This window comes from Urocitellus parryii, chromosome 8 (genome assembly GCF_045843805.1).
Source record: "Urocitellus parryii isolate mUroPar1 chromosome 8, mUroPar1.hap1, whole genome shotgun sequence".
NCBI classification, from domain to species: domain Eukaryota; kingdom Metazoa; phylum Chordata; class Mammalia; order Rodentia; family Sciuridae; genus Urocitellus; species Urocitellus parryii.
The window spans coordinates 60,918,383-60,944,285 of NC_135538.1; positions in this window are offsets into that span (position 1 = coordinate 60,918,383).

Sequence of the window (25,903 nt, forward strand, 5' to 3'; positions counted from 1 at the left end):
AAGTAGTAAGAGAATATTCTACCTTAAGTTAGATATTGAGCACTCGGCTCAGACTGTATCTGTGAATCACACACATAATTGACCTTTTTGGAGATCAGATACTACTGACATGAAATGTTCAGAGAATGATACATGGATAACACTTTCACAAAAATAAAAAATGTGTTTTGAGATTTGTGCCCAAGATTCTAATGTTTTATATTTATATAATAGTTAACCAGAAGAGTGTATCATTTTTATATATTAGCATAAGTACAATCACAAATACACTTGAAATCTGTAGGTTTTGTAACTTGTAATTAGTGTTCAAATCCTAGTGGGAATACAGAACATGTTCATCCACAAAAAGAGTATTCCCACTGACTTAATTTATCCAAACTAAGATAGCCTCTTTTCCTGGTGGGATTTGTATTTATGGGTAAGATATTAGGGGTATGACTAGAATCTCCCTATTTCAACTTTCCAGATAGAGAATGTGTTTCCTTTCTGTTGGGAAAAGGGACCTTATGACTCAGTGATTGGTTTGACTCTATATTTGATTTAATCTGGACCGTTGGCTAGAATGGTTTTGATTATTGATTTGATTGTGCAGAGACTCTTTTCCACAAGTTTTCCTCTTTTTTCCCCCTGAGTTTAAAGTATCTGGATAGCAGAAATATGTAGAGATGGCAACACTAATGATTAAGAATTTAAATAACAACTTAAGAGTGTATGTCTATCTCCTCAACACCTTCACTAGATGTCTAATAGACATTGCAGACTCAACATGTTCAAGAAGCCTGATTTTCTACCCCAATACTATATGCAAACAAAACCTAAAACATAAAACCTGTACTCTTCTATGTTTCTACAGCTCAGTAAGTGGTCTAATCAGCCACCTAGTCTTCAACCCCAAATCCCATTAAACATCTTTTATTACTCTCTTTCTCTTATCCTTCATATTGAGTCCATTACCAAGAGAATTGACTCTTTCAAGGTGTATCATGCTGTCTACTGCTACTGTAGCTCAAGCCACTTTGGACTCCAGTCTGGGCTACTGTGATCATCTTCTAACAGACCCAGTGCCCTGACTCTTGCATGATTTCAAACTAGATTCTGCCTACCATTCTAGTTTTATTATTGATTAAAAAAAATTAGAGCAGTTTTTGAAAACTGCTCTAAAATAAAAAAATATTTTAGAGCAGTTTTAGGTTCATAGTAAAATTAAGAGGAAGGTACAGAGATTTCCCATATATTCCCTCCCTCTTCCCTCACATGCATGGCCTCCTCATTATCAACATCTCCCACAAGGGTGCTGCCTTTGTTACAACTGATGAACCTACGTGGACACACTGTTATTACTCCAAATGCATAGTTTACATCAGAGTTCACTCTTGATGCTGTTATGTTTAATGGGTTTGGACAAATTAATAGATCACAGTTTAAATTTCACCTCCACAGAGATTTTCCTGACCACACAATGTAAGGTAGTCTTTTCTGTAATTTAACATTTTTTAAACAAAATATGTCTAGCTTATATTTTCTTGTTTATCCTCTCTAAGACAGGTGCTTTGTTTAGTTCCCTAGCACATTCCTCACACCAGAAGAGGGTCTAATGTTCAGTGAATAAGTTACTAAATGCATGATCATAAAATCCTGAAATCTACAGTCCTTGTGAACTACAGCTATGATTTATACTTCACAACCTATTGAAACTTTCTCTTTCTCTCTCCTCTTGCAACTGTTTTGCTTTTTCTGACTTTCCCTTTCCCTTGGTCTTTCTTGCTTGATCTGCACCCCACCTTTCTTCTTAGGCAGCATCTTCCCCCTCTGACTTTTTTCTTCTCCATCATTCCCACTCCTCTCATTCTTTGACCCAAACTGGACAGAAAAGCTGCCTGAGAATCCTTTTAAAAATATTTGTTTTACTTGTTGAATAAATATTCAGTTCATTTGTTCTTCTTAATTTAAAAAGCAGGTAGATTGAATGTCATACTTTTTTTCCTAAGGCAAAAATATATACATTAATTTTTATTATTACTTCTATATATCAGTGATCCTGGAGATCTGGGGCAAGTGCTTCCTATTTCTGCTCCTGCTCCTGTTTGAATGGTCCAAAGACTTCTACACACCTATAATTCTGGAGCTTAATGGGAAGAGAGCCATTCCAGAGGTGAGGAACTTCATGGGCATTAAAAATAATCTAGAAATGAACTCTCCTCCCACCTCCTGGCATCCTCTTTCTTGGGATGACTACCTGAAATGTGAGGGTGAGAAGCTACAAAGGATACACAGAGGTCCCTAATGGAAGGGAACTGTCTTTATGCATCTTCACCCCCCATGTGATCAAATGCCAGCCATCTCACCAACAGCAACGAAGAAGGATCTTTGGTCTTACTGCGCATCAGTTTCATTGACTGATTCAACATGTAGCTGATTCTTGTAGTTTGGAAATAATATGCTAATGATCTTACCAGGAAAAGAATATATCATGGATTGTTTTTTCTAGTTATGGTGTTCTAAGGATAAAGTGGCTCTGCAGAGAGGGGAAGTTACTTAATGAAGATATGTTTTGAAGACTCAAGAGTCCAAACTGACAAGAATTGCCAGAGAGCCAGGATGAGGTAGTTGCTGCAATGTGTATGCATGAATATGTGCCTGTGCATGTGTTATTGAGTGAGTAGAGAGTATCAAATTCCATACCTTGTATCCTTTATTGGATATTTACCAGTGAGTTTCTTCTTTTTCTTGTGCTTTTATTTTGAGAATTTTCAAACAAAATATTGAATCACCTCCCCTAAAAAGAATGAATTATGAGTTGTGGATCATCATTGTGGTTTATGTAGAAGATCACCTTACTTGGCATGAAGCATTTCTCAAACCTACTTGACCTTAGAAACTGTATAGTTGTATCTCTCAGGACTGAACATTTGAAGAATCAGTAAAACTCATTCAGTCACTGGATGTACTAGGTAATGAAGTTTCAAGAAATAACCTGTGCTAATTGAATGTGGAATTTATAGAGGAACAGTATGGAAGGTCACCAGTTACTTAACTAAAATAAGTTTAGTCACTACCTGGATGTCTGTTTCAGCGTACCTCATTATTCACAAAATGCTTGCTCTCGTCTCTTCTTTTGCATGGGCCTTATCAATAACTTCCTTTAGCTCTCTAATCATTCTTTTGAAAGATTCAAATGTCTTCATTCAACTATGAATGGTCATTTATAGATTAACAGTTGACTTCTCTAATCTCTTTGTACTTAAAAAAATTCAGTTACTTTTGATGATAAGAGAAAGAGGGAAAGAAAATAAAGGTCAACCATTAATTAAATAATTTATTGGTTATAGTCTTAAAATACAGCAACAATGGAGCTGAGGTTGGGGCTCAGTGGTAGAGCACTTGCCTTGCATCCATGAGGCACTGGGTTTGATACTCAGGACCACAGAAAAATAAATAAATAAAATAAGATATTATGTCCATCTACAATAAAATATATTTGAAAAATATAGCAACAATGCTATTAGAATATGATAAGGAAAACAAAATCAATACTTTCTTATTTTCTTGTGCTTATGAAGTGGGTAAAAGGGCTCAAAATCTATTTTTCATTCTTTGTATTTCCAAATTCCTCAATGCCTAAAATATTAGATATGATTCAGAATATTATAAAAGATGATATTAAGTCCTGCATTTATTAGACCTGTTAAAATAAAACAATCAGTTTTGTTTAATGAAGAAAATGTGTTTGTTAAAGAAGACGTTTATTATGAATGCTGATAGCTCCCAACATTGGATACAGATATGGATCCCAAGATGTTTATACATTTAAAAAAATTATGACATGCAACAAAGGAGAAACGATGTTTATTTATCTGAGATGGTAGAGAGAAAATTCCTCAAGTGGTTTCCATTCTTTCATGCCAATCAGGCTACTCACATCTGAACAGCATGGATCTTGGGAAGGGGAGTAGGAGAAGAAAGAACTAAAAAAGTAAATAAATTGTTTAAAAATTTGGGTGGTAGAACATGGATAAAAACATGAGAATATATGTGCCTCTGTACAGACTGTCACAAATCTGGAAAATAAAGTTGAAGCATCACTAAGAATTGACCCAAGATGTAATCCTATCTAACATTTGCAGGCAACACGTGACACAGATTTTAGCTGTACAGCTGTGAAGACACCTGCCAGTGCACTCTACCTCCTCAGATTTCTTGCATCTGCATTATTGAAAGATCCGATCTGATTTCCAAGAAGGTATTTTTTTCTATATATAAGATATGGTGACTTCAAATGTATTATTTGGATTTCATGTGCCTTCCCCCTTTTGACGTTATTGCTTTTGTTAGGAGAATAAATTACTAAGGACCCATTCAGCATGTTGAAATAATGAAGCCACTTATAATCACTTCTGTCTATGTGGTTTATGAACCTTCTCATTTCTAGTTATTTGGCAATTAAATATGATCTGCTTTTAAACTGAGAGGACCTATGATGTGTTTATTCTTCATGGACATAACTTTCCTTCAGAGTAAGGAGATTCTCTCCAGAGCCCCTGACTTTAGCATGAAGGAAGAGTTCTCAATTGCTAGAAGTTTCCAGGATTAACCCAACTGAGAATTCTTTCTCAGATGGAAGCAACATGCCCAGTTTTTAAAAAACTGTGATAGAAATTCTCCAAACCAAATTCTGTAGGTTCCACGATCAAGGTCAGAGGAGGCATTCATTCATTGTTTCTGCGCTTTGCAAGGCAGTCACTGGTTGTATATCAAAGAAGAAAACAGGCAGAAATTCATTTCCTCAAGGACTTGATGTCCTAGTAGAAGAGATGCCATAAATAAGATAAATAAGAAAAGTACACAGCACGTTAGGTAGTGATAATAGATAAGGAGGAAAAAAATGGAAGAGTGAGGAAACATAAAATATCAAAGAGTGACGATTGCTAAAGTTTAGTTAAAGTGACCAGGAACAGTCTCCCCAAAAGATGTCCAGAGTTGGTGCTACAGTGTGTCCTGAAGATCCCCCTTCAGGACACACTGTAGCTCACAACTTTCCATTAAGTTACTCTCCAGGAATTGCCATTAGGAAGATAGTTCTTTAACTGAGGTCATACTTAGAGAGTGTCTATTTGGTGACTGGAGAAATGAGGTGATGTAAAGACCAAGTGCCTTTGTCTCAGGGCAGTAAAATGCTAAAAAGCCATGCCAGCCTCAGAGCCCCATGAAACAGACTGAGGCCCTGGTGTGACTGTGTCACTGTTCACTTTTTTCCCCTCTGCACAGGAACTGGGATTACAGGCTAGAGTCTAAGACTCAGGCAAAATCCTTCCTCACATCCTAGTCTCATAAAATGTTCTAATTGCAAATGTGCTTCCTTTGGTGAGAAGGTGCCTCATTCTGGATGTGCTGTTTCATATGCCCCTATGTGGTTGCTTTTCCCTCCAGAAATTTATATTTTGAGTTCTGCTAAGCAATAACAGAGACATGTATCAAGATAATTTCAATGTTCTGTTCTATTTAATTTGTATATTTGAATATATATATCACACCACAGCATAGGTAATTTTTTTCTTTGTTCCAGGTCATAACTTCCAGTATAAACCTCACTTGTACCCTAAGAGTTGCACTCATAAATCCCTATAGGGAGCTAGCAGGTGACAGAAATGAAAGGAGAAGGTAAAATAACAGGGAATGGACAAACTATGGAGGGTATGTGCTTTATTTAAGAGGGAATCCCAACACCTAGCAGCAGCTGATTTGTTATTAAGCTGTTATGGCAACTCAATGTTGCCAGATATTCCAATTTTTATCTGGATATGACTGAAATTTTAATTTATTTTAGTGCAACATCTCTGAATTTTGGATCATTGACAACTAAATCAAAATTATAAAAACAAAACAAAACATGGTGTATGTGAAACAAACCACAATGTGGTTCAGAGTTTGCTGGGAAGCTGCCCATTTGGACCCCAGGCACTGATAAGAAATTTTTCAAAAATTATGATTTACATATGAGGTGTCCCTAAAAGTTCATGTGTGAGACAATGCAAGACTGTTCAGAGGTGAAATGATTAGATTATGGCATGTGTAACCTAATCAGTGGATGAGTTCACTGATAAGGATTAGCTGGGTGGTAACCGTAGGCAGGCAGGGTGTGGCTGGAGGTTACTAGGATTGTGACTTCAGGTTTTATATTTTGTCCCTGGTGAGTAGAGCTCTCTCTGCTTCCTGATTGCTATGTACTGAGCTGCTTTCTTCCTCCACACCCTTCACATGGTATTTTGCCTCATTTGAGCCAGAGCAATGGGGTCGACCATCTATGGGCTGAGACTTTAGAAACCATAAGCACCAATTAAAATTTTCCTCCTTTATGTCGTTCTATTATGTCATGTCTATTGGTCATAGCGATAAAAATAAACTGATAAAAACATCTTCACACAGTTACAGGTTGGAACCTGCACTGGCTACTTTTCATGCAACCTGCACATAAAATATCCCCCCCCCTCCTTGTGGAATCTGTGCAGGTATGTTTGTCCTACTAGACAGAAAGTACCTTTGAAGAGAGGGATTGGGTGGTGTCCCTGGGCTCCCTGAATCATCTATTATGTGTTCATGCCTGGGAGATACGTATGATTGTTTTTCAATGCAAAGAACAGTAAATACTGCCAATTTTCATTCTCCAATTCTGTTTTGAGTATTTCAGGTTACAATATTAAAGCAAAAACAAAGTAAATTGACTGTAAAAATCAGTCTTAGTGGGAGAGTTTTCCATTAAGTTGGCACCAAAGGACTTCTTAATAAAACTCTTTGACTTTGATTTAAATCAATAAATGAAAACTGGCTTTCTTCTAAAGTTATCTAAAGCATGGTCACACTTTGAAAATATAAATTGCAAAGAGTCAGGTTCAGCATGGTTTTTACTGAGATGTGATTACGAGAACATGGAAGATTAAAGTCATATTTACATACAATAGGATTAAATATTATTTATGCACTGAAAGTGGCTCTCTGTGGTAGTAGCATAGCACACATTATAAAGACATCCCAAATCACTCTGAAAATCTCTCTTCACAGCAGAACCTCAAATGTCAACATTCGCAGTCATACAGCATATTTTACTAGTATTCTTAGTAGCGGAAAAAGCCTCTGCCATTTATAAGGCACTTTCAACTACATTATCTCATTTAATACATCATGTGACATGGAGCTAGTGAATTATTTACAAATATTTTATTTACAAAAAATAAATTCCATATTATGATGACTTGATTAGATTGTGTATTTATGTATTTAGTGAAATACTTAGCAAATCAGTTAAAGAACAGAAGGGTAAAAAATATCTCCTGAGGCTATCAGAAAGGGGAAGGTGGGGAGGGGAGGGGGTATGGGGTCAGGAAAGATGGTGGAACGAGATAGATATCATTCCCCTAAGTACATGTATGACTGCACACATGGTGCGATGCTACATTGTGTACAACCAGAGAAATGAAAAGTTGTGTTGCAATTGTGTACAATGAATCAAAATGCATCTGCTATCATATATACCTAATTAAAACAAACAAACAAACAAACAAATAATAAAAGAATATTTTTATATCAATGACAAATGACACCTAGAGATCATAAAAGACTGGATGCTTTGATTACCTAATAATCAAAAATTTCTGCATTGGGAAGTCTCTAATAAATATACTTTGAAGAAATAACCATGAGGAATATCTCTTTTTCTGTATCTATCATAAACCTTTCTATGTATCTATGCTGCTTTTTATGTATCTATCATCTGTCTATTATCTATTATATATCTGAGAGTATCAACAGAAATAATAAACTAAGAGCTACTAGTAATCAATAAAAAAAATAAGTCACTCAGATAAGGGGAAAGTTGAGTGGCAGTTTATTGAATAAGAACAAATCAACTGCAAACAATGGAAAAGATATTTAATCTCAATAGGTATTATGCAAATTTGAATGATAATAACACAATTTTTATTTAATATATCTAATAAATAAAGTTTAAAGTTTGATAAGACTAACTACTGGCTAGTATTTGGACAAACAGGTGGTCATACATTGCTTCAAGGAATACAAATTGGTATAAATATTTTACATTGCAATTCAACAGTATCTGTAACAATAAAAATACATATAATCTTTGATATGCAATTTTAGTTTTTAGAAATCCATCACACAGAATGTTGCCCTGTAAGATGTTTCTGCATGGATACAACAGTATTCTGTAATAGCAAAATATCAAAACAATACACATGTCTGTCAGCAGATTGGATACACTATGATCCAGTTATATAAACAATGTAGATCTATCAGCAGATGCCAATATAAAAAGTTATCTACAATATGGTGAATGAAACGTAAAACAAAAAACTACTCAATTTTTGTAAAATTATAAAAATGGCTTATAAGTACATATTTAAAAGCCTTAAAAATGAAGCAAGTATCCAGAAAAATAAGCATGATACTAGTGGTGAACTCTGGGCACTAGAATTGGGAATTGGCAATTTTTATCTTATACTTCCCTTTCATTTTTATTATTATCATCAAAAAAGATTCTTATTTTTCATTGTTCCTTGTGAAAAATGCTACTTTATGAAATAAACCTTCAGCATGCAAATTTATACTCCATGGGACAGACACCCAGTTTTTTAAAATTAAAATCTCAAAGATCTAAATATTTTAAGAGCTTGTAATTTATTCTACAGACAGCTCGTCTGATATAATTTGCTTTAATGGGATTTACATGGAACATTTAATAACATCTTAGTGTCACTATCATCCTCACCTACGGCGTCTGGCCCAGAGATGGCAATGTCCAGTGTTTGAGATTTAAGAGCTAGTTTGATTATAGAAGATATGGTGAAAGCCTTCCTGTTTTCTAAAATACACAAAAACATTTTTAAAACATGGTTTATTGTGGCATGAATTAATCTCTACTATGATTAGATTATTACTTTTCAAATTGTATGAATCACAATAAATACCAGATGAGCCCTGGGTCATGCATGTCAACATTAATGTATTTTATAAAACATACCAAAATACTATTACAATAGGTGTTCCCTTATTTCTCAACAAAGTTTTGAGGGATTGGTATTGTGTTCATTTTACAAATGAGAAGATTGCATGCTCCCTAAGCTACAGAAAACCAGTAATTAATACAGTTCAGGTTTGACTCTATTATTTTAGGGAAGCAATATGCTATAGCAAAAAGGACCAAGTCTTTCAGGTAAAAAGTAATCAAAAATCTTCTTGGCAACAACACAATTGACTATGTGATTAAGGAAGTACCTGGGCTGTTTTGGGTCACAAGATCAGATCACAAAATATTGCTGCACCTCATTGTTCTGTAACTATGAACTGGTCAGTAACGCATACTGTATCGTATGGACAAATCCAAGAATATTTTCTCAAATAACCAGTACAGCATATTTTGAGAAAGAGTCATAACAAAGCCTAGCTATAAAGCCAGTTATTTTTCTGCTCAACAAACGTATTACAGCAGTGGAATTTACTATTTTACTCTGCCACTAAGGTAGTCCTAACCCAGGAACATATGCAGAGATGATAAATTTGTGAGTGTGTCTGGTAGGAGAGCTGAAACAGATGTGCAGAGCGAGGGACATCAAAGTTGAAACAATTACCATCTCAACAAACGGTAGTTCTCCCCTGCACAAACTTAACATTTTTAAAAGCCTTGATTCATTATATTGTTCTGGCAAATAAGTGGTGATATATTCAGATGTGAAGTGTGTGTGAATAATTAAAACAAACAAACAATGAGCAGCCACTAGTTTCTTTAAAAGATACTACTGCTTAGCAGCAAATGTCACGGCATACATTTGAACCTTCTGGGAGAGCAGTCACATCTAATCTTAACCTCCACTGTTCTTTCCCAACTGCCTCTCTAGTATGGATACATTTGCCATGTTGCCTTGGTAAGGTTGAGAGATAGGGACAGCAATGGAGACCAGCCTTCAAAATTCTGGAAATATTAACAATGGAAAAAACAGTGAGTTAAAGACTGTGAAAACAGCAGGCATGGGGCAGATGTGGCAGGGCACAGGGCAGGGGTCTTTCTGGTTGGTAGAACTGAAGTCATCATTATGGAAGGATTTCATTCAGATGCTGGAATTACATATGGTTGTTAAAAACAAACATTCTTGCCTATTTCTCAAGGGAGATTTGAAAGGATTTTTTTAGTTATTATTACATGGTTTACTATAAGTTTATTATATGTATGATCCAGATAATAAATTAATAAATAAATTTAATAAATAAATGAAAAAACATGGACTTTTTCACTTTATATAGTATTTTCATATTAAATAGATATGGGCCCAAACACAAATTTAAGAAAAAATATATGCACTTCATTTTCACTTTGGTTTCATTGTCTTATCTTAAAAACCTCAACATGAAAAGACTTGTGCCTATGAACATTTTAAAGGGTGCTTTGCTTGAAAATGGTCTTTATTTGGTATTTTAGTAGCTTTTAAATTCTAGTGCTCCTGTTTAACAGTCTTTAAGACAATATAAGCCACTTCTCTGTATTTCTGACAAATCATAAATTGCCTAGATAGAAAAATAGCATTATAATGAATTAATAGCTGATGACTGTTCAATATCAGATCTGAAGACTGATTTCTCATCGTGTGCCCCTAGTGAAAATGCTGTTTTATGGAAATGACACCTCAGCATGCAAACTCATACTCCATTATGACTTTCATATCACAGACACGCATTTTACTGGTTCAAAAAATAGGTGTTGTTATGTATGCTGTGCTACTGGAATTGAATTAAATTATTAAACACAAGCTGGCAAAGAAATAATAGTGCAGCTGAATATTTTTGTAGCTTTGTTGATGAGCCCATGTGTTCTTCAGTGTTTGGTTGCAATTATAGGAATTCTCAAAAAAACCCCCCAAAACAAAAAACAATGGCTTCAGTTTTGAGTCGAATAAAGAATATGCTATGCTGTGTAGCAAGGGGAATAATTAACATTTGATGCTCATTTCTAAAAATAAATACAAATATAGGTTAGTGTGCACATTTAGAAATTGTTCTTTTAATTTCCAGGAGTCTGAGGGAATGTATCAAAGTGTTCTTTTGGTGGCCATATGGAATAAAACCACAGCAGCAGAATTTCTTGACCTGAGTGGTCATGTGTTGGACTGAAGTAATCATTAGTTTGCCAATTACAGTTATCTTGCCAGTGCGCTCTTAAATCTGACAAATTCCATGTGTGAATCATCCATGTGAGAATAGGGTAGCATATTGTAGTTGTGCTAATTTCCCTTTTTATGTGTGCTCTACAAATAAGCCAAGATATTAATACATTGATTAAAAGGCATATAGAAATGTGTTGTTATCATGAACAAATAGAAGAGTGAAGTTAGAATCTCTATTCCCACCCACCATTGTTCTGAACTTAAAATATTTTGTCCAGAGCAGGCTGTGTAAAGTCCCGAGGGACTAACGCAGGATACAAATTTAGCATGCACTTTAAACTTTGGTTGTTCTATCTTTCAAGCTGCATTTAAATCTCATTAATTTTTAGTGAAAGCACAATAGTTAAATATCTTGCAGATGTAGCTTGTGTATTTAAAATTCCTTAGAAGGTTTCCATTCAGGATTTTTACTACATTAGTTTGATCTACTGTGCATGGCAATATGGCATATTCATTTCTCTCAGGATGTGCAACTTGATTTCATACTGTGGAAAAATCCAGAGCGTAAAATATTAGCATGAACAGTGTCAAGTGTCGATGCTAATTCTTTTATTACTGTGACATTATTTAAGGACAGCAATCATTCAACTATTTTAAATAATAGATATTAGAGCTTGAAAAATAGCTATCTGATCAGCCAAGATGTGTCTTTGGAAAGACCAAAGTTCTAGAAAGTTCTAGAAAGATGACAGCTATCTATCTAATCAAAATGTTCCTGCTAATGCAAGATTACAGAGGACACAGCTGTTGACACCAGTGAGTGAAATCAGAATATGACACTTAAAAATTGTTGTCTATATATATCGCAAAACAAATTTGTTCATTTCGGTGATCACACCCTGAAAGTATTTCCAAAGAAGTATAGTTACCTTCATTCCTTAGCAAACCTTCACATTTTTAACACTTAATATAGATGCCTTGTGGGACGAGAAAAATCAATATCAATTTTGGGAACTTCTAAGGAATCAATGAACTGAAATATACTGTTAAATCAAAATGTTCTAGTTTACATTGCCTGTTTTTAGAAACTATGCTAAATATAAATTTCCTGCAGAAAATTTAGTTTGAGTAGAAAAATATTCCACACAACTGGTTTTCTGTAGGACTCCAATTTTTTATCCTGAATATTTGGGAATAAAACCATAAGTGTCTTATCCAAGTATTGTGTGGAAAAGCTGCAAAATAATTAATGTAGGGAGCAGTAATAATATATTATTTCATTATAGTGCTTCTATAGTTGACAGAGCATTGCCATCTGTATTATTTATAGCCCTAATACACATTGGAAATGAAGGCGTTAATCACAATTTAAAGTACTGGAAATGCCAATTCTTTTAACATTTTTTTTTGTTTATTGTTTATTTTTAGTTACACATGTCAGCAGAATCCATTGTGATATAATTATACAAGCATGGAAAATATCTTATTCTAGTTATAGTCCCATTCTCACAGATGTGCATGGTGGTGGGATTCACTTTGTTGTTTTTATATATGTACATGGAAAATTATGTCATATTCATTCCATTGTCTTTCCTTTGCTTATTCCTCCTCTTTTCCATGCCTTCCCTATTGTCTAATCTACTACATTTCTATTCTTCCCCACACACCCTCTCCCCTTTTGGGTTGGCTTCTACATATCAGAGAAAACATTTGACCTTTGGTTTTTTGGGACTAGCTTACTTCACTTACCACAATAATCTACAAGTCCATCCATTTGCTGGCAGGTATTATAAAGTCATTCTTTAAGGCTGAGTAATGCCAATTCTTAAGTGTTAAGTAAGAGCACTTAAAAGGGACTGAATTATGTTGAGGACAAAAATACAGTACATATCACGTTAGTAAAGAAAGATAAATTGCCTTATAATATCATAGCTTCTACATCAGGAGCATGTACAAATGGCAGCAGAACAACTGATTGGCCTGGGGAAGAAGGGAGACTGGCTCTGCAGAGCCTGGAAAGGCTGATGATGAGCAGAGACCTGAAGGACCCAGGAGCATTGGTCAGTGGACAGGAGAAGAAATGAATGGCAGGCTAGATAGGGAGGCAGAGCTAGGAACAAGGGCGGCGTTCTGGGAATGAAAGTCACTGTGGCCAGAGCCACAGTTTGATGTGAGATGAAACTGTGGTTGAGGCTGGGACCAAAACATGCAAAATCCTGAATGCTTTGCAAGGACCTAAGATTTAATCCTGTAGGAGAGAACATTGAATTTTAAGCAGGACAGCCACATGCTAGATTTCAATGTTTCATTCTCCCTCCTGCTTGGAGAAATGATGGGAGGGAAACATCTTGATTAAGTTTTGAGTTCTGGTGCCAGTAGATTCTGGTGCCATTACTGACCTTGGGAGTCCTGCAAAGGAATGGGTTGGAGGGATGGGGAGAGAGTGAAGGAGATTGGCAGAAGGGAGAAGGGTCAGATCCTAGTACATAATTGTATATAACAGTCAGGATTTATTATGCAACTATTTTGAAATGCTACTGAATATTAAATTGGCCAGCAATGAAAATCATAACAGAACAAGTTGTAAGCCCCTGGATATCCCAGCCATTTGAGGTAGGAAACCTGAAACATGAAAATTAAGTGCAGTAAACTGTATATGTTGAGACTCTGGCACCAGACTACCTGCATTTGAATCCTGCCTCTCCTGCTTACTAGGTCTAAGACTCAAAGCATTTCTTGGGCAGATTCGTTTCTGTGCCTCAGTTTCTTCAACTGTGAAATGAGGATAAAGAATAATATTGATGGGCTGGGGCTGTAGCTCAGTGGTAGAGTGCCTAACTTGCACATGTGAGGCTTTTGGTTTGATCCTCAGCATCAAAGAAAGAAAGAAAGAAAGAAAGAAATTGCGTCCATCTACAACTGAAAAGAAAATATATTTTTTTAAAAGTATGTTAAAAAAAGAATATTGACAAACGGTTATTGTAAGGATTGAGTTTTTAAAGCTTCCAGATTTAATTCACATGTAAGTACTTGGGACATTGAAGCACTGTGATTATAATTATTATTATTTTATTGTTCCTCTCTCAAGCTTTACACTGGGACAGCTCCACGGCTCACTAGGTTGCAATGTGGTAGTTAAATTTTGTTCTGTTTAGACTAAGGGATTTGGTAAGAAATAGTTATCTGTTTACCTGCTGGTCTATGAATATGGCAGTCCATTTGTGTAATTTACAGAACTTTTGCATCTGCCCTGGATAGGATACAGTTGGATTTGTTAGTGAACTGAAAAGCAACCTCAGACAAGGACTGATAAATTATTTATCTATTGATCTGTTACCCTCTGTTAGACTTTGAGCTCTTGGCAAAGTTCTATCTTCCATAATGCTTATAACAAGACTTGGTGGAAAGAATATCTACAAATGGTATTTCTTTGAGAAAGGGGCAAGGGAGCTGAGGCAAAGTGTTTTGATTGACCCATTTGTACTCTTCCTTTCTTAAGAAATTCCTATTCTTTACTGTGGAATAAATGGCTTTCTCACAGTACAGAGTGAAAGAAATAACACTAAACACACTTAAGAGAAAGTAGATAGAAAATGAACTTCATGGACTGTTATAACTTGTCTGTCCCTCACATATTATGGATAAGGCTGGGTAGGCCACAGGGGTTAAGTGATTTGCCCAAGGCTACAGATCGCTGGCAATGGAATTTGGTCTAGCTCATATGTCTCTGAAGCCCAGTCTAGAGGTTTTCACCATTGTACTATATCCTAAAGAATGTCATGTAATGATTTCCTTTTAAAGGAAAGGAAATCTGTATTGAAATCTACAGATTATTTCTAAATAAATAGATTTTTAAATTTCTGAAATTAGCCTAATTATTGTCTATTTAACCAAAGCCCTCCTAATTCCTGCTATCTCCTAATGCCTACTGAATTGCGTGCCTTTAACCAAGTATCCACCTATGGGCTTATATTCCTAAGCCTGTGTATTTCTGAGAAAAATTTACCCTTACACATAATGCTGAACCGATTTAAAATATTTTCCTTTGTTGAAACTCAGGCAATTCATTTCATTCACGTCAATAACATGTAATTGTATGTACAGTGAGCTGCGCTCACCCAGACTAATGAATATTCAACCAGTATTGAGAAAAGGGCGCCCCTGGAATGATTACCAGGGGCCCTTTCTGATTTAGCATAGCACCCAAGAGTCAGGCAGGGACAACATAGCTTTCTCTACCCAGCTCGATAGCTGGGCCTGTGGCTCCGCCTACCCTGACGCACGGGCCCGCCTGTCTGATTTGGGGGCTCTGGCAAAAAGCCTGAGCCCATTGATTACAGATCGCTGTTAATAAAGAGCATTTGTAATGCAGCAGTGGTGAGGCAGCCTCCGCACGCCGGTTCATGATGGCCCTTCAGGCTCCACAATTAAGTCGTCCAGCAGGCATGCCCCCTGTTGCAGCTGCTCTGTCAATCTCATTTTGGAGCACAAATGATCTTAGACCCGGTGTTTGACATGGGGTTTTAACACCAAAGAAGGCAATTCTGCAACTTCAAATGAGCCTAATTGGCTGAGCGCTCGGGCGTTCACTCAAGCTGCTTCAGTCCATCAGAGTGAGATTTCTAGCTAATTGAACTGCTCAGAAGGAAAAGGACCAGGAAGAATCGCGAGGTGCTGAAGGATTGGAGAGGGTGATATATATATATATTTTCATGATAGCAAACTTAAAAGTACATTCCTCCTCCTTAATCAACCACCTGTCAACATAGAAAAAAAAAAGAGTAGTTATGGCTGCAGATGCTCAGAGTTATGATCTGAAATTGAGTTGTTGCTCGTAAGAGTGTAGATGTACATGTGTTGCTGATACAGAGCATTTCAAAACACTTAGTCTGTGGAGCATTTTTTCTGCATCACCCTCAAAGCTGCCCAAAATACACAGCATGCAAATGTTGGCTGTGTGGAGGGAACAGAGGAAAGTAATCAGAGGTGTCTCAGGTGGAGTCAGCGTGTGCTCATGCATCACCTTCCTCTGCCTTGGTTCATCCTCCGTTAAGTGGGGATTGTATGGGGAAAGCTGTGATGTCTATATTTGCACCTGTGCCCATATCTATATCTAAAAAAGGGTGCATATCTATATCTATATTGCTGACATATCTATATCTATAGAGCTGATATTCCTTCATGATTCAGAATAAATAACATTTTATAGACAAAAATGTATATAGCAGTTTTAAAAGAGTATGATAAATCATAGTTTGTCCAACCCTTTGTGAGATATCAATACAGTAATGTATTAGGCAGGTACTTGGAACCAAGGGAATTGATCTGTTGTGCCTTTCTAAACCAAAGCATTGCTTAAAGATGATTACCTAATAACTTTTCGGGAGTGTGGAATTCACTACACAATTGTCTAATTTACCTAAATCTGGTTTTATGTGACATGGTGGTTGAAAAGTAATTAAGGGAACTTATGGAGCAGATACATAAAAAGATTTAGGACTGGTTCAATTTTATATAGATATTTTGTTTCAGATATTGAAAGAGAGGATACAGAAAAATATTTCACTACATGTAAAAGACATGCAGGCAGTGAGCAAAATATGCTGAGCATCAGCTGACTTTTAGTCTGGGAACACATGTACATTTTATGGTGCCCAAACTTAGGGGCTCAGGGAGAATAGTTGTGCTTGGACACATTAAGTCTTGAGAGTTGTTCCGATGAGTTCTGCCTCTGCTTCACTTTGTGTCCTTGGGTAAACCATTCAGGATTCCTAAGCCTCAACTTCCCGATCCTAAACAAAACAGCAGGACCAAGTATGGTCCATCAGCCACCAGCCACATTATCCTGAAGATGCCTGATGACAAGGATAAAATTTACTCTCTTCCTTGGGGAACCTGTATGATTGTGTCCCTTGTACCACAGCAGCACTTCTATTTATAACCCCAAAGAGAACACATCATCCTCAAATCTTGAATATAGAAAAATATAGGAAATAGTCCCATTTCACAGTTAATCCCCCATTAGGACGAGTCAGTTTAGGAATCAGCACTGTAATTTCTATATGCTGAGAGTCCTGGACCAATAGAGAACTTTGGCTACTTTGACTTAGCACAATATTTTTTTAAAAAGTTTATCCAGGTTGTAGCATGCATCAGTACTGTATTCCTTTTTATTGCTAAGTAATATTCTACCACATGGATATACATAGGTATCCATTCATCAGCTGATTACATTTGTGCTGTTTTCATCTTTTGGCAATTACAAATAATGTTGCCATGAATATTTGTGTATCCTCCATTTATTTTACTTATAAAATTTCCTGTTTCTCTATCCTTATTATTATTTTTTTTAGAGATCCAGGTTGATAAATACAAAGTTCCCCTGGTTAAAATGAATCATTTAATATTTTTTAGCATATTTACAGAGTTTTGCCCCATCACCCTACTCTAATTTTAGAACATTTTAATCACCCCAAAAAGAAACTTAGAACTCATTAATGATCAATTGCCATACTTCCCTTCTGCCCACTCCAGCCCTGGGCAAACACTAATCCTCACTCTAACCCTAGAGATTTGGCTATTCTGAACATTTCATATAAATGGAATCATTCATACAATATGTGCCTTTAGATCTGATGTACAACTAGATGTGTTTTTTTTCTTTTTTCCTCTAAAGCTCAAAAGTCAGGTAAAAAATTTTTTCTTCTTCCTTTTACTTTTTCTATAATTTTAATCAGTGGATTAACACAGTAACTTAATATACTTGTCTCCCTGATACCCCACTCCCTTCACCCAGTCTAGATCTCTCCCATTTCCTCTCCCCTTCAAACAAGCTATTCAGTGAGAATGGAAAAGAACAGATCAATTATGCTGCCCAGTCCTTCCCTTTGGCCATGCAGAACAGGGTCTCAGGCACCTTGCACAGCCCATTAGGGGATTTCCCTCTTTTCTTCTGAAAACCTTTCTCATGGACCATTTTTCTTCCTCCTCTAATGGGATTGATAGCCTCAAATCTACTCTACAGCTTTCCTGCTGGAACATTTCTACAATGTGCCTTGGAGTCCAAGCCCCTATTTCCTGGATCCCACATATTTCTGTTTCTCAGTTCATTGTCATATAGCTTAAGCTGTGTAGGGTGTGAAAGGGAACCCAGGCCTCAACTATTTTGTATACGTAGAGGTGTTCAGCTGACATTTCTTCACCCCACCTCCAATTCCTGAGCCTCCTGGGGTTCCCTCTGCTGATCAGCTCACATTTCAAGGATGTCCCCTGTTCTGCTTTCAATTCCCACATATGCATGCAGATAATTCCTCTCTGTATTATTTGCCCTAAAGAGTTTGTACTTTCCTTGTTCCTTTCCTAGTATTGTGAAAGGCCTTTGGAGAAAGAGGATGTGAATGTGTAGAGCGGATATTTGAGTGGAGATTCAGGCCTTGATTTCAAAAGCTTAATGTAGCTCTTCCCAAATCACTGCTTCCCACTTGTGGCTCACTGACAGCTGGATAGTGCTAACCCTATCTCTTTCTCTTAGGATTGGAGTTTCAAATTACCCTCCAGAAAAAATAATTGGTAAAGTTTTTTTTTTTACCTTTACCTACTTATACTTACAATGTATAATTATTATAAAAATTATGAAAGTAAAAACGAACTCTCCATGGCTCATTAATGGACAGATGTGACCAAGCTTAAAAGGTGCTGAAAGCATTTAGAACAGAAGGGTCCTTAAGGGCCCAAGGCCTAGGAATGAGGAAACAGATTCAGTGAGGTCACCTGCCATTCTCTGGGTGCCCCAGCTAATAGGTGGGAGAGTCTCAAGGAGAGCCACAAGGCTCTGACTCTCAATTCAGAGAAACTTGATCCTGATCACTGCTTCCCATGTTGCCCCTTGGCCTTTGCTGTGCCTCCCCTGCTCTCGACAGCTGGGATGCTGGCCTGCTTGGCAAAGCCTCAGGGAGGAAGCCTGCAACCTCTGTAGGAGGAAATTCTAGTTCTAGTGAACCACACAGATTTTTTTTTTTTTGCCTATAATATAATTACATCTCTTGGTCAGTGAGATGTTTCTTTCTTTCTTCCCTTCTTTCTTTCATACTGTGTTTCTTAGTACAGTCATCTCTGGTATAATTAGTTTTGATGACTATCAAGTCTTACCTCACTTTCTATTTCTTGACTAAAAATGAAGTAAATAATATTCACCACTCACATTTGTGAAGATTAAATACAGTAACAATGAGATGCCTGGTATAAAATCTGGCACCCTATAAATGCCAGAGTGTGTGCTTTATTTTCCTTTAAACTAAAGCTGTAATATGAAATATTGCACTGATATAAGGCATGAGCATGATATATCTAGTGGCATTATTTACTTAATATAGGAAATGTTATGGAATTCCTTTGAATAAACTTTGACTTATAGACATTTTGTAAGCTTTTAAGTAAAGTTCACCTTTAAGAATCTGTATTGGATATGTGGAGTGAATATCAATGAGGTTTCTCACTGGGTGTGCTTATTCTGATTCCCCAAACCCATGCACTGAGTCAGATCTACTGCCATGCCATATTTATTATGATATTTACCAGCAGCATGAACTGCTATATTAGCCAATCATGTCTGTATGACATTTGTTCTTCCAAGAAAATTCCTGTTTCGGAAAATTATAATCTAAGATTGTTAACTCTTCTTTGTTCTTAAATATATTGCTCTTGATTTTCCCCTAATTCTTTGTTTTATCCCTTTTATGATATATTCTTAAGTAAATGACATGTCAATTACAGACAGCCAATTTGAGGATCCATAAAAAGTGATAGAGTCAGCATTTTGCATAAAGTCCCATGGCTAATTTGCAACCCAGTGCTCCTGAGCTCCAGTCTTACCACTTCATCTCAACTGTATCCTATTGAGCTATCTGTTCATCCTATAGACTGCATCTGTTCCAAACTGTTATTCTTGCAGATCTAGGCTCTTTGAACTTCTGCCTTCAAGATACACTTAGATTATTTAAAAAATTTCCTTATTGGTGCATATTGATCATAGAGAATAGTGGATTTCGGTGATTTTCAGATTTCAGCCACATTGGTACGTGCATATAACATAGATCAGGGTTGCTCCCCAGAACCTTCCCCTTCCTTCTCCTGCTCCCTCCTCCTGATACCTTTCTTTTTCCCTCAGGGTCTTCCTTCTATTTTCATGAGATAACTTTTCTTTTCTTTCTTTTTTTCCTATCTAGCTTCTATGTCTGAGAGAAACATATGACCTTTGACTTTTTTAGTCTGTCTTAATTCACTAAATCTCCAGTTCTATCCATTTTCCTTTCAAATGACATAATTTCATTCTTTTGTTATGGATGACTAAAACTCCATAATGTATAACTACCACATATTCTTTATTTATTTAGATTATTATGTGAGAATTTTCACTTTAAAATAAAATCATTTATTTAAAAGTACAAAATTTATCATAAACTCTATATCACTCATTTTCTTTTCTCAGTTTTATATTTTGAAAAATCCCAAACAGAAAAGTTCAAAGAACAGTACAGTGAACACCTGAGTAACCCTTCAAACTAGATGCCCTTTAATAGATGAATGGATACAGAAACTGTAATATATATACACAATGGAATGTTACTCATGATTAAAAGAGAATAAAATTATGGCATTTGCAGGTAAATGGCTGGAGTTGGAGAATATCATGCTAAGCGAAGTAAGCCAATCCCAAAACACTAAAGTGTTCTCTCTAATAAGTGGATGCTGATCCATAACGAGGGTTGGGGGGGCATGGGAAAAATGAAGGAACTTTGCCTTTCGGTGGATGAATGGATAAAAAAATGTGGCATATATACACAATGGAATTTTACTCAGCAGTAAAAGAGAATAAAATCATGGCATTTGCAGGTAAATGGATGGCATTGGAGAAGATAATGCTAAGTGAAGTTAGCCAATCCCAAAAAAACAAATGCTGAATGTTTTCTCTGATATAAGGAGGCTGACTCATAATGGGGTAGGGAGGGGGAGCATGGGAGGAATAGATGAATTCTAGATAGGGAAGAAGGATGGGAGGGAATGGGAGGGGGCAGGGGATTAGCAAGGATGATGGAATGTGATAGAAATCATTATCCAAAGTACATGTATGAAGACATGAATTGGGTGTCAACATATTTTATATACAGAGATATGAAAAATTGTGGTATATGTGTAATAAGAATTATAATGCATTCTGCTGTCATTTTTTTATATATACACAATGGAATTTTACTCAGCAATAAGAGAGAATAAAATCATGGCATTTGCAGGTAAATGGATGGCATTGGAGAACACAATTCTAAGTGAAGTTAGCCAATCCCCCCCAAAACAAATGCCAAATGTTTTCTCTGATATAAGGAGGCTAACTCATAGTGGGGTAGGGAGGGAGAGCATGAGAGGAATAGATGAATTTTAGATAGGGAAGAGGGGCGGGAAGGGAAGGGAGGAGGCAGAGGATTAGCAAGGACAGTGGAATGTGATGGACATCATTATCCAAAGTATATGTATGAAGACTCGAATTGGGTGTCAACATACTTTATATATAAACAGATATGAAAAATTGTGGTATATATGTGTGATAAGAATTGTAATGCAAATAAAACACACCAAAATACCTGTAAAAAGGCATGAATTGGCGTGAACATACTCTATATACAAAGATATGAAAAATTGTGCTCTATGTGTGTAATAAGAACTGTAATGTATTCTACTGTCATATAGTTAAAAATAATAATATCTATGTGGCAATTAAAAAAATGAAGGAACTTTGATTGGGCAAAGGGGAGAGAAGGTATGGAGGGTGCATGGGGGCAGGAAAGATGGTAGAATGATATGGACATTATTACCCTAGGTACATGAATGAGTGCACATATGGTGTTACACTGCATCAGGTACAATCATAGAAATATAAAGTTGTTCTGCAATTGTGTACAATGAATCAAAATGCATTCTGCTGCCATATATACCTAATTTAATTAATTAATTTTTAAAAAATCCCAAACCTGTAGAAAATTTGAAAGAACAGTAAACACCTGAGTAACCCTTCACCTAAATGAATGCAATGTTGTTTTGCCACATCTACTCATTTAATATATAAAGAGTGTACATGATGGAGGGTATTCGAGACAAGGACAGAAAGAGAGAGACACCAGCTGGAAGCTGCAGACATCATAACATCACTCCAGTGTTTCGCATGTATTTCGTAAGAACAAGCACATTGTTTTGTAGAACTACAATACCATTACAAGGCATGTCACTTAAAAATGGGGATATGTTCTGAGAAATGCATTGTTATGCAATTTCATCATTAAAGTAATATCATAAAGTGTACGTGCACAGACTATGACAGCTATGATGTCACTAGGCAATGTAACCTCATGGGGCCACTGTCATATACATAGTTCTTTTTTGACTGAACATGCAATGCACAGCTGTATTTATATCTAAGGAATTTAACATTAATATAATAATATTCTCTCATAGCAAGTCCCTTTCAAAGTTTTCCAGATGTCACAAGATGTCGTTTATAACTATGCATTGTAATTTACTAGCTTGTTATTAGCTAATTTATTAGCTGACATTCTCCTTATCCTCACTCATCTCTACCCCACCTCAATTTTTATTGTTACTACTACTATAAATCATGGATTTAAAAAATCAAATATGGTATAACCTATTAATTTAAATATTAATTGTGTTGTTAAAAATTTTACACATTTATCCAGCCCTTACAAAGTAGCTCCTGTAAATTTTGATATGATTCTACCAGAATTTGAATATTTCTTGTTCTGAGACATAATACAAGGAATGGACATGGTTTTTATTCTGTTATCTGTGTCATTCACAAATGTTTTTCCAATAAATTGAATTTTCTCTAAACTTTCGAGAGAAATTACTGTTATTCCTTTCCAAAACTCAACCACCTCAGTTATATCTTTTTTTGAAAGCTCTTAATAATTTCTGCATCTAGTGTAACCAACCATTCTGGTCTTCCAGAACTGATGGGCTTCCTGTGACATGGGATTTTGTTTTAAATGAAATGAGTTGATTACCCCCATGTGGATCAAACCTTTCATTTTAAAGTAAAAAGTGCCTCTAACAATCACAGTTTTCAAAATTCTGCTGCATACACTTAAATTTAAAAAAAACTCTTCAGATTACACAATTGCATATAATGTAACTTCAATTTGTGGTCATGAAAAACCCTAATAAAATGAAAAACAAAATGATTAAATAAAATGAAATTAAAAGGCAAGTTTAAAAATCAGAAAGAAAATAAGATTGGCTATTGGCTGCCTCTGTAAGTCTCAAACAGTCCATTATCCAGATCATATTTATGGTTATGTTATGGTTAATAATCAACCTAATGAATAGACTACCATATCTTATTACAGCTTTTGCAGAATTTTTTCCACTTTACCTTATTCACACTTACACCAAGCCTGCAGTGCAGTCAGGATAAGTTCCCATTCTTACTGCTGGGAAACAGGTTCAGAGACTCAGTGCCACCTAAGGTGTTAGAAACTAAAGACAAGAGCTGAAACCAGCACTACCTAAGACACTAGAAATTAAAGGCAAGATGTTTTCTATCTTGCTCTTTATATTGCAATATAATACAACAAATAATAAATAAATGGATGAATGTGTGGGACGGTGTGCACGCACACACGCCAGAGCCCACGTAAAAGTAAGGAGGACTTCAGAATCTCTGAATCAGGCTTATCAGAATATTTTTAGGGAAACAGAAATATTATATAATTGGAATAAACTAGAATGTGAATTCGAGAAGGGCAGGGATTTATGTTTATGTTGTTCCCCAGCGCATCCCCAGTGCTTCAATAAAACTTGTTGATTAAATGAATGAGTGTCTTTGGAAATAAATCTTCATAGCTGACTAAAAGTAGTGTCTTAACATGAGAAGTTTTTAAAATTTTTGATTGGTATTTATTATGATCAAAGTAACATATGCTTATAGTAACAAACTCAAACAAAACAGAAGTGTCTAAACTAAGAAGGGAACATCTGCCTCTTGCTCCTGCTCATATCCCTTGAGATAATTGCTGGCAATGGTTTGATATGCCTTCTTCTGCGTGTTTTTTTTTTTTTTTCTTGAGAGTGCACTCATCTTTTAAAGTCAGTGCATTGGTTTTTCTTTTATTTTTATTCTATGTGCTATTGTTTGTAGATGGGTATTTTATTCTATTTCATTTTTTTCAATTATGCAATGAACATCTTGTATATAAGAATGCAGGCATTAATGCTAGTATTTCCATACATAGGTAAGAATTCTTCAAAGATATGTATATTTAAAATTTAAAAAGTAGTCTGACAATATTTCCTCGAAAACACTACACCTATCTCCACTGACTCCAAGTTTACCAACCCTGCATTTCTCCATATCCTCACAAGCACTAAGTGTGTCACTCTCTGTCAATTTTATAGGAAAAATAGCTCTTTACTTAGCTTCCCTAATTGGTAGTAAAATTAAGTGCCTCTATAGATGATTAGCAGTATATTTATTCTATAAATTATTGATGCAAGCAATTTCCTACTTTTTCTAATGGATTATTTTCCTTGAATTGAGACTTTAATAATTGTTAGTAGCCCCTTTCTGGTTATTTCAGTCTGTCATTTATCTTTTAACATGTTTTTAGTACATTTAACTGTACTGGGGCTTAACATATTTGCATTATTAAATCTGTCAGTCTTTTACTTTATTACTTCTTAGAGTCGAGTCTTTTCCATACCAAACTGTATTAAAAAAACTCAAGTCCTCCGAATCTTTTAGAACATTCGTAGATTAATTTTTGCTTGGCAATTTATTTTTGTTTAATATTTACTTTGCCTATCTAACCATAGTTTTAACTTAAATAATTTAAATAAATCCACATCATTCTCACTTTTATACTTATAATTTCACATCTATTCACAGGTCTTTTTCTGTACTTCTAATAGGACTCCTCTGATATATTTGTCTTTCTTGTGCCAGTACCACACTATTCTAATTACTGTAAGTTTATAGTATATTTTGAGATCAAGTGGAGCAAGACAAGAACAAAACTTTTTTGTATATTTTTATTTTTCTTTCTTTTTACATTGCCCTTTCCCAACCTACTTGCAGTTTCTCTGGCTTGCTGTGGCTGTACTGATTTCTGTGTTTATCTTGGCTCTTCCAGATCTCATACTTTACATTCTTATGCACTGTAGCCATTATCCTCTTTCAAGCTAGAATCCCACTTGGTAAGCTGTTATTAAGATTTTTAGAAGAGTTTAAACCTCATCTATGCATGCCAAGTGAGGTAAACTTTGAATAATAACTAAGGACAAATTGAGGAAATCTGATAATTTCCATCTCATCTGGCTGAAAAGTAAAACAACCCCAGAACTTCACCTCAGTCTCCAAAATTTTCTCATTTCTGCTTATCCATTTGACCATGCCAACATTCTGTCTATGTTGAGGGGAAAAAAAGAAAAGAAAAGAAAAGAAAAGCAATGAACTGCATGACAGCTTCTCCATTCATTTTAGCTTTTTAAAGGAACTGGGTAGTATAGTAATACAATCAATCATTTTTGCCTTGTAAAACCAGTGATATGTTCATGGAGAATAAGAATTAACTTTCCAATATGTAGTGTTATCAGCTTTCTTTTTTTCTTTTTTCTCTTTTGCAGCACTGGGGATTGAACCCAGGGCTTCACACATGCTAAACAAGTGCTCT